The following is a 14,006-nucleotide window of genomic DNA, read 5'->3' as shown; positions in this document are numbered from 1 at the left end:
GAATCAGGGTGGAGGAGGACAGTGGGGGCGGGAAGGCTCAATGCCTGGGTCCGAAGAACGTGAGGGGTGGACGCTCAGGGCAGAGAGAGGCGGAGGCGGGACAACGAGGTCAGTGCCAGAGGCCCCGAGGAAAACCCGATTACAGCGCAGGCTGGCAAGGGAGGCCTGGGCCTCGAGGAAGGTCGCCGGGCCCGAGAGGCTGCGGCCGGGCCTGGCTCGCCCGCCCCACACCCCACTCGGCACAGGCCCGGAGCCGCTGCTGTGGGGCCGTTCCTCTGTGGGGAGCAGGGCGGGGGCGGGGCTGCTTCCCTGCAGGGGTTGGGGGGCGGAGACACTTGCTGCCCCCCTCCGCCCTCTCCCCCTGCCTCTTCTGCGCACCCTCTGGAGCCCATGGCCCCCAGCTCCCCGACAGCCACTGCATCCTGGTCCTGCATCTTCCCCGTGGCCGGCGTCCAGCCACACCGCCCACCCACTAGCCCAGAAGGTCCCCTAAACACCCAAGGGCCACCACTCTGGCCTTGGGCCAAACGGTCACATTTGGTAAATATCTGTACATTCTGAATGGTTTCTTATAGGGCATGTATATTTGGGTTTTTTTTTTTTTAAGTGTTACTAAGTATAAAAGTAAAAAAAAAAAAAGTGCTGTCACAAATTTTAAAGGAAAGGAGACAGAGGCCCAGGGTTGGTGGCTGATAGAAGCCCTCAGCTGTCAGAGATGAAAATTGGGAAGTGAGCAGCCTGGGGACCCTCTGGGCCTTCTCAGGCTCAGGCCTGCCGGGTCTAATTAATCCGGCTTGATTCCAGGCCCCCGAGCAAACCACCTCTCAAATGAGGCCAGCACCCCCACCCTGCCACCAGGGAACAGCAGGGCTCCTCCAGGGGAGCTTTGCCACCAGCCAGTGCTCAGTCCCCACCCCTGCACGGCTGCTTGGGTGAGCCTGGTGCCTCCTCTGCGTCGGGTGGGAGACGGGGAAGCCCCACGGCCCCCTGCAGGCGGCCTGCATGGGACAGTGCGGGGCAGGCCTCAGCCCAGGGCTGCCAGCAGGACCCTCCGGGCCCAGCCCCAGGGAGCGCAGACCATCGCCCACCGTCTGGATTCTACACCCAAAGAGCGGAGGCTTGGGGGGCCGATGGGACCGGCCCAGACATTGAGCCCCGGGCACCAGGGCCTGGTCCCAAAGCCCATGCCCACCGTCGCCAAGTTCACTGCCTCCCCCACCCCCAGCTCCGGGCCCTAATCTCTGTGTCCCCGTGTGCCCTCTGCACATCCGGCGGGGGGAGGTGGGAGGGCGGCGGACTTGTCACGAGTCCACTTGACAGGCTGCCCCACGCCCCTCCCGGGGGCCGGAGCCCACGCCTACCCCGCGCTGTGCTGGCAGCTCAGAGAATAAGAGGGAGCTGACCCAGAAAGGGCGGGAGACAGGCTGCCCCCCTCCCGCTGCGCTGGCTGCCGGGCGGGGCTTGCTTGCAGCGGGCGGGGCGCTCCAGGCGGACCCGCCAGGAGAAACTTCCTGATGGCCAAGTTATTACCTTTATTTACGTCCTCCGTGGAGACGCTTGAGGCTTCCCAACAGTAAAACACTTTAAAAACAATAAAGAGGAGTCGGGATCCTAACCACAGGAATCCCGGGAGCCACAGGCGCCGAGAGAGCCCGTGGCTGGCCCTCTGCTCGGGACCCGGGTGGGCGCAGGGGCCGGGGTACCCCCGGAGGCCAGGGGTGGGGTCGGGGGCCAAGCGGACAGCGAGGTTGGCTCCACACACAGTATGACGCCCAGGTACCGTGCCAGCTGCTTTGCACACCTCCTCTCCTGCAACCTGCCCTGTGGGCGCCGTCCCCTCCAAGGTCCAGACGTGCTCACTGGCTTTCACACAGATTGAGGACGCACAGCTGGAAGGGGGTGCAGCCGGTATTCAAACCCAGGCTCGCAGGTTTATGGCCTCAGGAGGTGGGGGCGTCCCTTTCCTGCTGTCCCAACACCCCACCCCCCCCACACACACACACGCGCTGCTCACCATCCCCCCCCAGCCACACCACACATCACCTCCTACTCTGATGGCCTTTGTTGGCTTCTGCAACCCGGTCCCCACCGCCCCGGACGCCTGGTCCCCACCCCAGGAAGGAAGTGTCCACTGGCAACAGCTCAAGCAGCTTCCTCCGCCAGACCAGGCTGCCCCGTGCAGAGGGAAAGCTCTTGGGGCCAAGGCGAGCATCGAGGAAGTCATTGGAAGGGGGTTGGTTACTGCCACCAAGGAACAGAAGCCAGCGAGCCGGGCGTGGGCAGGACCGGGCAGCCGGGCTGGGCCCTGCCGGCAGAGGCGCCGTAACGCACAGTCGGACACACCAGGGCTTTCCCTCCCTGTGCCCTCTGGAGCCGTGGTGCCACGGGTCAGCAGGAGGCCCCCTGTCTGCCCTGGTGGCTCAGGGACCCCGTTGCTGCACCGGGGAAGAGAAAGAGAGAATGACCCAGAAGGCCTGCAGGGCTCTGGCCTGAAGCGACACTCTTCATTCCATTCATGACTGGCCACTGCCATTTTGGCCCAGAGCGCCCCCTTCCCAGGATGTGAGCAACGATGCTCGCTCGGTGTGCCCATCAGAGTCCACCTCTCCCAGAGGGCCCTCCAGGGGCCGGGGCGCAGGGGCAGAGGGACTGGACGGGGGAGGCTGGGGCCCTGGGGCAGACTCCACGTTCTGCAGTTGTCAACTAAGAAATCCAGACGGGGTCAGGCCACCCAGAGATCCCACTCCCCGGCGTATACCTCCCCAGGAGTGAAAGCGGGATCCCAAAGAGACATGAGCTCGCCGGTGTGCGCAGCAGCGTTACTCACAACGGCCAAACGCCGGGAGCAGCCCAGGCAGGAGTCCGTCGCCCACCAGTGGAAACACCAAACGGGTTAGTCCTCAGTGTTGAAGAGGACCGCGTCCTGACACCTGCGACGGGGTGGGCGGACCTGGAGGCCTGGCGCTCCCGAGGTAAACCAGACACAAACATGGGTTACCCATTCATAGGAGGTGCCGAGAGGAGGAGGGCTGGGGAGGAGGGCTGGGGAGGAGGGACGGGAGAGCGGGCCCTGGGGGAGGGAAGGGGGGTGGGCTTAAGGCACCGAAGTTCAATTTGAGAAGATGAGGAGGCCTGGGGGCCCCGGCACTGTGCTCGCCGCCGCCCCACTGTATCCTTCAACGGTTCAGTTAGATTTTAGGTGTGATGTACTACACATTTTAAAAATTAATTAAATTCAGATTAAAGACGGGGTGGTGTTGAGCAAAGGTCCAGCCCATGGCGTCACTCAGAGGCCCACCCCTTCCTCCCTGGCACTGACCAGCGCCTGCACACCCTGAGGAGGGAAACGGCCACATGATCCTGATCGGCAGGTACCCAGAGCTTCCCCAGCCGGCACCCCGCCAAGAGCTTTACGGGACTTACCTGATTTAGCCCTGGACAGAGCCCAGAGAGGTGAGGTCACCTGTCCGAGGTCACGCAGTCCGAGGCTGCTGAGGCCACCCTCTCACGGCCAGGCCCCTCCATCTGTGAACTGCCCAGGAGCGTCCGGCAGGTGCTCTAGCAGGTCCTCCCGCAGATGCTCTCGCAGGTGCTCTGGGCTCCCAAAGCTCCCGGGAGGGGGTGAGGAAGCGGCGCTTCTCCAGCCTGCGTCCGCCCGGCTCCTGGGGCGCTGCCAGGCCAGGCTGTCTCCACGAGCAGCCCAGGATCTCCGAAATGCCTCTCTGGACTGCTGGACAGAGCTGCCCGTCCTTTCTGTCTCCCAGGTGGTGCTGCGCAGCCACCCCCTCCCACGCAGAAGGACCCGGTGCCCCCGGCGCCCCCTGCCCTGAACGGCTGTGGCCGCCCAGCTGAGTGAGCCCGTGGGCACCGTCTTCCCGCCCCGGAGCAACGATGCTCTGAAAACCCCCCCGCCCATCACAGGAATATTCACCTCGGCCTGCTTCCCCAGGAATGGAGGAAGGTGCCTCAGGTGGCACACAAGGCCACCCAAAGCACCCCCGGGGTCAGGAGACCCTGGTCCTGGCTGGCTGTGCCCCCCTTCCTGGAGAGCCTGTGAACCTCACACCTGTACCCCCAGCTCTCACCCCTGTGGTGCCCGCAGCCCGCCTGGGGAGACGGGCCCCTGCAGGGGTGTTTGGGGCCAGTCTCTGTGCGGGGGGGGGGGGTGTGGCCCTCTGTCCTGGTCCTGCCTGGGACCCAAGGGCTTGCTGTGTGTCCACCACCAGCAGACCAGGACCCGTGCACTGATGTGAGTGCTGCCCATGCTCTGTCCAGGACATGCGGCCTGTGACCCGTGTGCTCATGGGAGGGAGTCCCTACTCTGGGGGTGGGGTGGGAGGGCGGCAACACAGAGGGAAACGCACCTGACACCCCCCTTCCCTGATGTAAATGCCAAGGCAGCAAATCAATTTTGCAAGCAGCACGTCCTCTCTCTGCAGCTGGCCCCGGGAGGCTTAACCGAATCCCTCTGGAACACAGTCAGAAGATGGCCCGGATGCACAAACCCCCGCCCTCCAATATCCGGGCCACCCGGCCACTGGGCCCAGGCCAGCGGCAGGAAGTCACCCAGGAGGCCCCTCCGCCCCCACCAGAGCCACAGGGGAGCGGCCCCCTCCCGCAGCGCCAACCGGAAAGAAATCTCCGGGAGGGGTACGTAGACCTCGGGGATGGAGGGAGCCCAGGTGGAGAAATGAGACGGACGGGCAGGCTTTCAGCACCTGCGATTCCCGGCAGGGGTCTCCTGGACCCAGGCTGCCTGCCCCACGGCCAGGTGGGGGTCATGGGGGCACGGGCTGCGCCTCCTCGGGGTGAGGGGACAACCTGAGCTCAGAAAGGGCCATTCACCTGCGGGAGGCCACACAGAGTGCAGCTCTGACCTGCAGGCTGGGAGGGCTTCAGGGATGGTCCAGTGACAAGCCTCCCCCCACCTGGCCCTGCTCCGGGGCCTGGGCTCCCAGGAGCTCTCCCCCCCCCCCCGCCCCCTCCCCGTGGCCAGGGAAAGGGAATCGTGGTGCAAGCTCTTGGGAAACATTTTCTATGAATGGTCCGGTTCCCTCCTCCAGCCTCAGGAGTGGAGGCCCCAGCAGGCGGCGGGCAGCCAATAGGAGACGGACCTGCTGTTCCCGCCCTGGGAAGGCCCCCCCCTCCCTTCAGGCTGGGGTTCCCCCTCCCCGAGACCTCCTCTGCCCCCCACCTGTCCCTCTGCCCCCCACCTGTCGCCGGCCCCTGCCATCCTTTTAAAGGGAACACTGCAGATTTAAACCACAAATTAAATTTTTAATGAAACCGCATAACACGAGGGCCTGATGCACTGCAGTATTGATGAGATCACAGTGTCCGGCCGGCAGGAGTTCGCCCAGGAAAGCTTTTTAGGATGTTATGCAATATGGAACCAAATTAATTATTTGCAACAAAGGGATCCGTGTCTCTGTCGTGCTGCTGGGGCCCAGTGAGTGTAAAGCGGGTGCTTTTCATTATTGTCAGCTATAAATGGCAGTCACGGGAAGCAAGCGGTGACTTCACAGACCCAATACTAGAGTGTGAGCGGAGATCACACAACGAGGACGAGGACAACGTGGAGTAGGGGGAGGGAATGTGTGTGTGAGAGGGGGGAGGAGGGAGAGGGAGGGAGGGAGGCAGGGAGAGGATGGAGGGGACCTACCAGCCAGATACTGCAGCAAAATGCAGCAAATGTCTTGGAAACTGGCTGGGAGCTCCCCTACCTCTCCGAGGCATCCCCTCACTTAAAGGGGCAGCAAGCAGAGCTGGGCACCCGCAGCTGCAGGTCGGAGATGATGCCCCCCAGCTGGGGATGGCGCTGCCCGCGAGGAGGGCCTGTCCCCCCGGGTCAGGGTGTGAGGCGGCCTGAGTCTGGCCATCACAAGGTGAGCTTCCTGGTGGCCAGGTCTCTATCCTGCTGAGTTACCCTCCCAGCCGCTCCTGGCTCTGGCTCAGATGTGGGTGCTCTCCTGCAGGTCACCCCACAGCCTGCCCTGCACCTGGAGGGCATGTCGCCGGAAAGGGAGCCCAGCCCCTCAAAGCCGTGGGGCTGGGCCTGCACGAGGCTCCCTGGAAGCCATCCTTGGGTGAGTGGTCACCCCGGGTTGGAGCAAACTGGCCTGGGGCAGGAGGCTGGGTGGGGAATGGCCCGCACCCTGGACAGGAGCCGAACCGCAGGGCCGTGTGCCCGCCTGCTCCGTGCCGGTGCCACCTCCGCGCCCACCACTGCTCCAGGCTTCACCTCCTGACACGCTTCCTTGGGAGGCAGGCAAATCCCTCTTTCGTAGACGAAGAAAGAGACTCCTGCGGTTGAGTGAGTGTCAGAGGTTGTCGGATGAGAGAGGGTGCAGCCCCCCTGGCTGGCCACCAAGGTGCACGCCCCACGCCCCACGACAGCCAGGCTGCTTCCCACGGTGCACGGCAGCCCTGCCCTCCCGCTCCGCTCTGCTCTGCTCAGTGGGAGGCGGTTACGAGACAGCTGGCTGCGGCTGGGCTGGACGACCGCCACGCAACATGAGCACTGGGGGTGTCCCCAGACCGACCTAGGGAATCGGGAGACGGCAGGAAAGGGGCCAGCGGGGCAGTGTCAGAGGCCTGTGGACGGGATTCGGGGCTGCTGGGTTTGTGGGAGGTCACCCAGAGCCGCCGCGGAGGCCACAAGCTCAACATGATCGTCCGTCACACCGAACAGACACTGATTCTACACGTGACAATATTTTGGGGGTGTTCTCCCCACCTCCACTCTTCTTCCAAGCCATCCTTCCAGCCGGAACAGTAGCCTAACTGATCTCCCTCCACTGGTGCCAGAGCTGGATCCATTCTCCCTGAGTGGCCAGCAGAATCTTTCCAAAATCGTCCCCTGCTCCAAACCCCTGGGTGGATCCCCAAGACCCCAGTGTAGTCTAAACCTTTAGCGTGACCCACATCTGCCCCCTGCTCACCCCACTCTCTGCTATAGCTAGTCCCAAACACCTTGCTGCCTCAGGGCCTTTGCACTTGCTGCTTTTCCTCACTTAGGATACCTCTGTGCCAGACAATTCCGGCTCCTGCTGCAGAGCTCCACTGAAACGTCACTGCTTGAAAAGGTCCTCCGTGACCCCCACAGCCTGGGTCAGGGTCCTGCTGTGTGCTCCCCAGACGTCCCTGAGCTAGCTGGGTTCCCCCCAAAAGTGGAGCTTGAGGCTGGTAGGTAGTTTATCTGTGAAGTGGTCCAGGAGGGAAAGGGAGTGCAGGGCTGAGGGATGGAGCCGCCCATGTCTGCGGGCAGCGGGTGCTCGGCCCCGTGGGGCCTGCGGAGGAGGCTTACAAACCACGCCAGGGCCACCCACCTGGGGGTACAGAAGGGCTCTGGTCCATCGAGTCTTTGTGGGGTTTTTTAAAGATTTTATTCATTCCTTAGGGAGAGCGAGAGAGAGAGCAAGCGACCACACATGCAGCGGGAGCAGCAGAGGGAGAGAGAGAAGCAGGGGGCCCCACGTGGGACTCGATCCAGCTTCTGAAACTGTGAGGATCTCTTCTGTGGATCCCGCGGCGTGGAGGGGGCGGCTTGTCCTCAGTGATGTCCCCTGTGCCCAGCACCACCCTGGCCCGTGGGCGGCGCAGAACAAATGGCTGAGGCGGGTGGCGGAGGGGGGGCGGGGGGGATATATAGGCAGAGGCCTACGTCTCTCGCCACTGGAGACAGAGTGCGGGGCGGCCAGGAGGGGACGCGGGGGGCAGGCACGCCTCCCACGGCCCCAGGGCCCTTCCTGAGAGGCCCACCGGGGGACCAGTTCCTGCTTGGGCTCCTCGGGGCTCAGCCTTGGCCCAGTGACCCCTTGGGGACCCCGGCCCAGTGACGGTCAGCTGATCGGGCTGGTCCTGAGCGGAGGACGGGCTCTGACCAGTTCCTGTTTTCCTGCCTTCCCAACGCTCTGCGCCCCGCCGACCCTGTGCTGAGCAGGAAATGGAACAGAAGATGAAGATCTTCCCAGAAGGAGGGCGTTTTGACCCCACGACCTTTTTGTCCTCTGTTTTCTTCCCAGTCACCCGAACAGTTTAAGGTTTCCCCCATTGCACGCGCATGCACACACACACACGCACACGCACAGAGGGTGCTGGAGGAAGGCTCCTCTCCCAGGAGTCCCCCTGCGTCCCCATGACATCCCCAGAAGGGTAGGAGGGACCACACACCCCACAGGATCTGACGGCTTCAGACACTGACTCAGCATCGCACAAGAAAGAGGTGGGATGTGCATCCCCAACCCAGAGCCAGCTCCCTGCCTCCTGCATGTCACCTGGGCTCCCCTCCGGCTCCGAGACCCTCTCTGCAGAGCTTCAGTCCAACAACATCCAACACCATTGATCCTGCCGGCTGTGTGCCAGGCCTCCACGGCGTCCTCCCGCCCCGTGCCATCTGATGACATCTGTACGTCTCCCTGGGGGTCCTGCAGCTGGTAAATGGTGGGCCTGTGCAGGGGTGGGGGGACCGCTTGCATGCTGAGCCACCTGCCCTCCTGGTTGGCTCCCTCCCTCCCTGCACCAGAGCCCCCCGCCCCCCGCACATCTTACAGACATTGCGGATCAAGGTGGGGGATTGGCCCAGAAAGCTGAAATCCTGCCCCCCTAAACCGCAGGTCGTTTAACGTCCATGCTGCGGGCCCAGCCAGACACGGTCTCAGAGGGATCCTAATATAGCTCCCGGTTAGTAGATGCCAATGTTTCAGGAAAAGTGCATGAAATTGAAACTTAAGACCAAGAAAACTCTAACCGCCAGAGCTGGAAGGCTCTTGGGTCTCTGCTTTCTGGGAGCCATCCCTGTGACACACAGTAGGTTCTGGAAGAAAGCCCGCTGACCCAGCGAATGAGCGAGGGAACGGAAACCCCGAAGGCAGGTCGTGCGTTACTGGAATTCGTGGTGCTGCTCGGGCCAAGGCACTAAGGCAGGTGACATAAAACCAAGACTCCGGGCATGGGGGGTGGGCTTCGGCGACCAAGTGGAGGAAGGCTTGTGAGGGCGACTCGACAAGTGTCCTCTCCGCCCCCTGCATCGGCCCCCCCCTCCCCCCGGCCTGAGCCCCAGGCACCTGCCAGCCTGCAGCCCCCCAGCCCCGAGCTCGTGCCACGAGGCTCCCGCTCTTCCCCTGCCTGAGAACTCCCAGCCCAGGCCTGAGGCCTGTAACCCCGGCCAGCACACCCCGGAACACCTTGAGGCCTCCCCTCATTCTGTTTCCTATGCCCTCTCCTGACGGTCAGCAGATGGCGGACGTGACGTGCAAGGACACATCCGGCTGGCGGCCGGCACCCACCGCACCAGCCAGGTGCTGCCAGCTGGGAGGAGTGGACCAAACCGACGCTCACTGGTGTTGGCAGGGCGCGGGAGCCCCGGGGCCACCCCAGAACCGGCTGCCGCATTTACTAGGTCTCAGAGGGCAGAGAAGGCGGCGCGGGAAGCACTCTGATGCCACAGGTGCCACCTAAATGGCTAAGAGCACCAGGGCCCAGCCTCCCCCAAGTCCTTGAACACGGAATTCAGCTATTGTACCAGAAGGGTCCATCCGCATCCTCTCCTATGTCCCACCCTCTCCCTGGGTGACCGATCCCCCACTGTCCTGAGCTGATGGCCTGAGTTCACCTGGAGGCGGACGCTGACACCCCCGAGGGGCCCACTGAGAGCTGGCTGCCGGGACAAGCGCCCGGACGGGGTGGCCTTGGTGGCCTCGATCTGCCCCTGGCTAGCGGAGATGCGCACCGATGCAGGCCCCCCGCCCGCCACCCACTGGCCCAACCCCGAGGGCAGAGCCAGCTCCCTCCCTCTGTTAGCTCCTCACCCCAAGTCACCGCCAAGCCCTGACAGCATAACCTCCCTCCGACGTCCCTTCCAGCAGCGCCTGGAGCCAGGCCCCTCTGCAGCGTGGGCTCCCCCAGGGGGTGCCCCCCAGGGAAGTGTTCCCAGGTGGGATGTCTGTGCCTCCTGGCCCACGGGAGGCCCCGCGGCCCCCAGCCGGCATGCACAGCTCCCACCCTCTGCTTTGCACTTTATTCTTCAAAGATGAAAGGCGTCCCCTCCGTGCATGGCATGTCCCCACCTCCCCCGCCACTGGCCACGCTAGCCTGCTTCCTCCTCACTCTTCAAGATGCCTCCCTGGGGTCACCACCTCAGGACACCGTCCTGACTGCTGAACCCCGGGCCACCCGTCCGCCAGGGCTTGCGGTGTCTCCGGTCCCCGTGGCATGCACCTGCCCCGCGGAAGGGGCACTTACACCTGGGTAGCCCGGGAGCCGCCATGCCCTCTGAGACAGAGAAGACTGATTCCTCTGTAGCCCCGGCACCCGGCCTGTCCCTCAGTCGATGCTCGGGAAATATTTGCTGAACTGCGAGCAAACCTGATGAATATTTACACTGTACTACATGCCCACGGCTCTGCCTGGCACCTCAAACGCCTATTCCGGGGAAAGTGCGACGAGACTTCCCGGGAAGGGCTCGTGCTCGAGCTTACAAAGCTCCCATGTATGGGGGTCGGCCCCAGTTGGCCCCCCGCCCCCGTGTGGGGCTCAGGGGAGGAGCCCCCCAGGGCTGGGCCAGCGTCACCACGCCGCCTGTGGCCCGGCAGCCGCCGCGGCTTTGGTGGTTTCTGCAGGCGGATGTGAATGTGTAAGGCCCACGGAGAAGCAGGGCGGCGTCTCCTCCAAGGCTGGCGGCCGGGCAGCTCCTTGGACTGGGCTCTGTGGACCTGGCCTGACGGGCCTAACCCCTCCTCATGCTGCTTTCCCCCAGTCCCATACATGAGGGAGCTCTTGCCTTGGCCGGCCGGGGCTCCCGGGCTGAGTGGGGCGACGGCGGGGGGGGGCAGGGCCACGGCTTGCCCCCCAGTTTTGCTTCCACTGGACGCGTGTGGTCTGGGGCTTCTCAGGCCTCTCTCGGTGTCCCCATCTGTCAAGTGAGGACAGTAGCCCACGGGGGCCTTACGAGCATGAATGAATGTGGACAGACGGCTTTGCAAAGGGACAGCTTCTTGTTTGCAAGATAGGGTTATTATTGCACAGGCGCCCAACAAGAGGGCTGGAGGGACTGCGGGGTGGGGTGGGGGGTGCGGGGAGGCCACGCCCGGCAGGGCCCTGTCCCCGTCACACCAGAGTGGGTGGGCAGGGTCTGTCAGCAAAACCGCTCCACGGGGGCTGGGGCTTGCTGTCAGAACTGCCCCGTGCCCACCCCTCGAGCATCATCTCATGGGGCCAGGAGGGAGTCACACGGCCTGCCCCACTCTGAGGGTCCAGCTGCCCCGTTGATTGTCACCTGGTGTCAGCCAGAAGCCCGTCTCCCCTGCTCCAGGGACAACCCTTGGGTGCCACACATCGCTACACCTCGCGTGAGGTGTCTAACCACAAAGAGAAAAGTGCACCGATCACATCGCAAAGTAAGCACCGCCAGGAAGGGACACAGAACCCAGAGACACAGAACACGGCCGGCAGCGTAGGGGCTGTGGGGGGCACAGAAACAAAACCAAAACACCACCTGGGCGTGCTGCAGGAAGTGTCCCCCACGTGTCTAAAATGCTAGCCCCTGCACGCCTGCAAAGGGTCCTCCCATCCCAGCTGAGACGCCAGCCCACCCAGCAGCGGCCCACGGCACCTCCTCCGGAGCGACGTGGACCTGATGGAGCCGCCTGTGCTCCAGAGCTGGCTCCGGGAGGACTCCTGCCTTCTTCTCTTCCCAGACAGGAGCCCACGGCTCGCCCCACCCCACCCTCTGCTCCCCGGCCTGCCCACTTCAGGGGTAGCTATTTAAAAAGGCAGGGTGGGCCTCAATGATGGACAGGCTCAGAGTCAAGGGCTGGGTGGGCCATGTCTTCCTGTCCGGTGTTGTCCTAGGTCTTCCCAGCATCTTCCCGGGACCCTCTCTGCACCCATCCCCTCAGCATCCACCCAGTGGCCCACTCTTGCCCACCCCTAGGGGAGTCTTCTGTGCTCAGGTGAAGGTTCTAGATGGGTTCATGGCTTTGGTCCAGGGAGAGGACAGACCCGGAGACATCACAGGTCCTGGGCACAGCATCAGGCTGGGACACAGCCACACTTGCCCCCAGCCCTCTGTGCCCTGCCTGCCTTCTGAAGGCCTCTCCATCCACTTCCACCAGGGGTGTGCAGAGCGGACTGGCACCGGCTCATTGCTATGTTCTCAGGAATTTGCAAGTGGGATTGCTAAACGTAGCCATCGTTAAAATCTAAATTACACAAACTTATAATTAAATAAATTATATTAAGAATAAAGGTAATACTCAGAACTCATCCACTTCTAATTATTTTTATTACATTTTACTATTATCTGTGCCTGTGAAGTTACTTACACCTCTTGCATACTTATGGTGGGAAAGCCCCGAGGACTGTCTTCTGGGCTCAGCATCCAGGCTTACAGCACTTCCTCCCTGCCTCTGTGCCCCTGGGGTGACACAGGAGGGGAGAACCGCGGGTCCACAGAGGAAGGTGCCCCTGCACTGGACCTTCCCACCAGCTAGCTGGGCAGCTGAGGGTTCCTTTTCCATGGGGTTTGTTTCCCCAGCCCCGGGGCTCTCTGGTATCTCCGGGCCCAGGGGACGGAGAGGAAGCCCCAGAAACCATTAGGTCTGGATCCTTCCCTGCCCAGGATTGAAATAAGGTAGAGGGACCGGCAGCTTGGCCCAGCACCCACGGTCCCTGCAGGGCCCCCCCATAGCCCTTCTGGGGGGGTTGCAGCGCTCCAGGGGGCTGGGGGTGGAGGGGTCCGTCCCTGGCCACCGTGTCCTCCCCTCGGATCTCCACACCGCACCCCTCCCCCCGCCCCTGTGCCCCGCACCGTCCCAGGCCCACCTACCCTCTGCGGGCCGTCACTCCATCCCCTGCGGAGCGGCGGGGCGGGCGCCCCTCAGTGCCAGGTGCCGGGTCTCCTCTCCCGGAGGTGAAAGCCCAGCCGTCGGCCGTCGTGGGCGCAGGTGGCAGGTGAGCCCCGCCCGCCCCGGGCTCAGGACGCAAGGCCGGGCCGGGGTTCCCGCTCCTTCCGCGCAGCCGGCCCGGGCCCCGCGGGTCTCTTCTCCTGCGCCCACGCGCCCTCTGCGCCCTGGACCCCCTCGCCCCGGGGACCCCTCGCCTCCGAGTGGCCTCTAGCCTGGGGAGATCGGGGTGCAGGCCAGCGGGGGCGCAGGGGGGGGCGCGGCGGGGCTCGGAGCCCACGACGCCGCTGCGGCCCGCGGGGTCCCTCTGGCGCCGGGAAGCGGAGGCCGAAGGACGCGCGGGCTCCGGGGAGGTTCAGGGATGAGGCGCTCAAGGAACGCGGGCGGCGGGGCGCGGGGGGCGCGGGGGGCGCGGTTTCTGACCCAGGTCTCCACGGAGCGGGCTGCGCCTCGAACCCCCGGGCGGCCGCGCACCCCGGGTCCTGGGCCCCGCGCTGGGGGCAGTGCGGGGGCGTCCACGGGGCCGCCGGGACCGCCGTTCGTCCCGGGCTCCCGCTGGCACCTGCAGCCCGACCCCCGCGCACAGTGAGGGCCCCACTCGGAGCGCCTAGGGCGCGCCGGCCGCTCGGGCCTGTCGGAAGTCCCGAACCGGGCGTCGGAACCCGGACGGGAAGCCGGGGCCCAGCCTCGCGGCGCAGCTACTCAGGAAACAGGTGCAGGGGGTGGGGGGGGACTGTGAGTAGAGAGCCACCGCGTGGGGCGCTCCGCCCGGGCCGCGACCCCGCCGAGGGCCGGGACCCCTCCCCACCTGCCGCGGGCCGAGAGGCGGGCTCCCGCGGGCCGGAAAGCCCAGCGCACACGGACACACACAGACGCGCACACGCGCCTTGGAGACGGGAAGGCGCTGGGGGCGCGGAAGGGTCCCGGGGCCCCTCGCCCCTCGGGAGCGCAGCGGCCTCAGCGCCTCCCCCGGGGCTGCGGGAGCGTCTGGCCCCGCGGCGCCGTCTGCCCGGAATCCGCGGAATCGGGCGGGCTCCGCGGGCAGGAAAGGCTCGGTCGCCAGGGCTGCATCCGAGAAGTGCCCGCGGGGGCGGGGGCGCGGGC

General features: G+C 64.7%; 3 long non-coding RNA genes across 6 annotated transcripts; 1 reads left to right on the top strand and 2 right to left on the bottom strand.

Moving 5' to 3' along the window:
- Positions 1-385: 385 nt before the first annotated feature.
- On the bottom strand, positions 386-4,561 carry LOC140607279 (uncharacterized). The gene is made up of 3 exons (XR_012009387.1): positions 4,365-4,561; positions 2,828-3,727; positions 386-1,889 (listed from the first exon to the last, which is right to left on the bottom strand). It is a non-coding gene; the product is annotated as an uncharacterized lncRNA (long non-coding RNA).
- LOC140607277 (uncharacterized) lies at positions 4,361-12,264 on the top strand. Of its 4 annotated transcripts, none has more exons than XR_012009383.1 (7): positions 4,361-4,650; positions 5,976-6,086; positions 7,018-7,185; positions 7,400-7,503; positions 7,943-8,407; positions 8,616-8,921; positions 9,238-12,264. It is a non-coding gene; the product is annotated as an uncharacterized lncRNA (long non-coding RNA). The 4 variants fall into 4 exon arrangements; XR_012009381.1 differs by having other exon boundaries at positions 4,363-4,650; positions 7,943-8,435; XR_012009382.1 differs by lacking the exon at positions 4,361-4,650 and adding an exon at positions 5,649-5,885 and having other exon boundaries at positions 7,943-8,435.
- On the bottom strand, positions 7,375-13,200 carry LOC140607278 (uncharacterized). The gene is made up of 3 exons (XR_012009386.1): positions 12,827-13,200; positions 8,277-8,448; positions 7,375-7,934 (listed from the first exon to the last, which is right to left on the bottom strand). It is a non-coding gene; the product is annotated as an uncharacterized lncRNA (long non-coding RNA).
- Positions 13,201-14,006: the final 806 nt, after the last annotated feature.

The sequence above is a fragment of the Canis lupus genome, chromosome 16, assembly GCF_048164855.1.
Source record: "Canis lupus baileyi chromosome 16, mCanLup2.hap1, whole genome shotgun sequence".
Lineage (NCBI taxonomy): Eukaryota > Metazoa > Chordata > Mammalia > Carnivora > Canidae > Canis > Canis lupus.
Note: the sequence above shows the minus strand (reverse complement) of the source record. Positions and strands in the feature narration are given on the sequence as shown.